Consider the following 3313-nt stretch of genomic DNA (forward strand, 5'->3'; position numbering starts at 1 on the left):
TCACATAAGATTTTAAAATAAAAAATTGAAAAACCTGTAAAATATTATCCAAATATAAACCATCAACTTAGTGAATACCATTGGTGTTTAATATGAGGGTTTCAGCATAAAACACCTTTATATTTTTTTACACACTTTTATGTCTTTGTTGTAACTGTTTTGGCATCAAACTGGTAGCAGTTGTGAAAAAAGTCAATAGTTGGAAGAGTTGCAGAGTTAAATTAAAATAATGGCATTCTTGATTAGATGCTTTTTTTCATTAATTAGGCTATTTCCTCTTGAACGATATGGTCTATACACTAGAAAGTCATGGACAATATGGACACAGATATAAAAAATGTATACATATATGAATATATATTTTTTAAGTTATTTGAGTAAATGACCAAAGTTACCAAAGATTACATTTTTATTACCAAAATTACTGAAAATTCCAGTAACTTTGGTGAATTAGCAGTAGCTTTGCAACCTAGGACTTGCTCATGATATCTAAAGTAAGATACGATAGTAACTAACACAATAAAGGATTCATTAACCACCCTCCCATACTTTGGTTATTTAGGACAGGACTTGTATTAGTTTACCTTGTAAGTTTGCTTTCCAACTATGAGTTAGTATGTACAGTATGATGGTATTCAAGACGTTCACCTGTAGGAAAGCTGTTCATTAAATGTACGCAGCATACCACTGATTTCCAAGCTTTCCAAAATCTGTCCTTTTTTCTGCTTCCGTTCACATTGTGTTATTCATGACAAAGAGAAGTCTTGATGACATCCAGTTCTCTTCGCACGCCTTCCCTGTCAAATCCACAAACGCTCACACACAAACACACACACAAACACTCACACACACACATGTAGACACACACACAAACACTCACACACACACATGTAGACACACACACAAACACTCACACACACACATGTAGACACACACACAAACACTCACACACACACATGTAGACACACACACAAACACTCACACAAACACTCACACAAACACGTAAACACTCACACAAACACTCACACACACACAAACACTCACACAAACACTCACACACACACACACAAACACTCACACACACACAAACACTCACACAAACACTCACACAAACACTCACACAAACACTCACACACACACAAACACTCACACAAACACTCACACACACACAAACACTCACACACACAAACACTCACACACACACAAACACTCACACACACACAAACACTCACACAAACACTCACACAAACACTCACACAAACACTCACACACACACAAACACTCACACACACACAAACACTCACACAAACACTCACACAAACACTCACACACACACATGTAGACACACACACAAACACTCACACACACACATGTAGACACACACACACACAAACACTCACACAAACACTCACACAAACACTCACACACACACAAACACTCACACACACACATGTAGACACACACACAAACACTCACACACACACATGTAGACACACACACAAACACTCACACAAACACTCACACAAACACGTAAACACTCACACAAACACTCACACACACACAAACACTCACACAAACACTCACACACACACACACAAACACTCACACACACACAAACACTCACACAAACACTCACACAAACACTCACACAAACACTCACACACACACAAACACTCACACAAACACTCACACACACACAAACACTCACACACACAAACACTCACACACACACAAACACTCACACACACACAAACACTCACACAAACACTCACACAAACACTCACACAAACACTCACACACACACAAACACTCACACACACACAAACACTCACACAAACACTCACACAAACACTCACACACACACATGTAGACACACACACAAACACTCACACACACACATGTAGACACACACACAAACACTCACACAAACACTCACACAAACACTCACACACACACAAACACTCACACACACACAAACACTCACACAAACACTCACACACACACGTAGACACACACGTAGACACACACAAACACTCACACAAACACAAACACTCACACACACGTAGACACACACACAAACACTCACACACACACGTAGACACACACTCACACACAAACACTCACACACACACGTAGACACACACACACTCACACAAACACGTAGACACACTCACACACTGTGTGATGGAACTCTGTTTAAGATGTTAGAAATAAACACCGGGGGGGGGGGGGCACAATAGGCTGGCTGTCTGAACCAATTAGAGCCTTCTTACGTCATGGTGGTGTAGAGCAGCTGTTAGCCATTAGTTTTGGTTACAGGCAGTTCAGGGTGAAATGAAGTGTTTAAAGTGCCATTGAGCTTGACTCCAACGCAGCACAATAAAGAGTAGGCTGTCTGAATGCCGTTCTCCTTCATCTGGGTACATAGTCACCCTGGGGATTTCTACACACCAGAGAGGCTGGTATGATGTGATGAAGAGAGAACAGAACCAGTTATCTACAGTTGGAAGTCTGAGTTTTACATACACTTAGGTTGGAGTCATTAAAAGCCATTTTTCAACCACTCTACAAATTTCTTGTTAACAAACTATAGTTTTGGCAAGTCGGTTAGGACACCTACTTTGTGCATGATGCAAGTAATTGTTTCAACAAATGTTTACAGACAGATTATTTCACTTATAATTCACTGTATCACAATTCCAGTGGGTCAGAAGTTTACATACGCTAAGTTGACTGTGCCTTTAAACAGATTGGAAAATTCCAGAAAATGATGTCATGGCTTCAGAAGCTTTTGATGAATTTCAAGGCCGACCTTCAAACTCAGTGCCTCTTTGCTTGACATCATGGGAAAATCAAAAGAAATCAGCCAAGACCTCGAAAATAATTGCAGACCTCCAAAACACTGGTTCATCCTTGGGAGCAATTTCAAAATGCCTGAAGGTACCGTGTTCATCTGTACAAACAATAGTACGAAAGTATAAACACCATGGGACCACGCAGCTGTCATACTGCTCAGGAAGGAGACACGTTCTGTCTCCTAGAGATGAACGTACTTTGGTGCAAAAAGTGCAAATGAATCCCAGAACAACAACAAAGGACCTTGTGAAGATGGTGGAGGAAACAGGTACAAGAGTATCTATATCCAGAGTAAAACGAGTCCTATATCGACATAACCTGAAAGGCCGTTCAGCAAGGAAGAAGCCACTGCTCCAAAACTGCCATAAAAAAGCCAGACGACAGTTTGTAACCGTATATGGGGACAAAGATCGTACTTTTTGGAGAAATGTCCTCTGGTCTGATGAAACAAAAATAG

The sequence above is a fragment of the Oncorhynchus kisutch genome, linkage group LG5, assembly GCF_002021735.2.
Source record: "Oncorhynchus kisutch isolate 150728-3 linkage group LG5, Okis_V2, whole genome shotgun sequence".
Taxonomy (NCBI): Eukaryota; Metazoa; Chordata; class Actinopteri; order Salmoniformes; family Salmonidae; genus Oncorhynchus; species Oncorhynchus kisutch.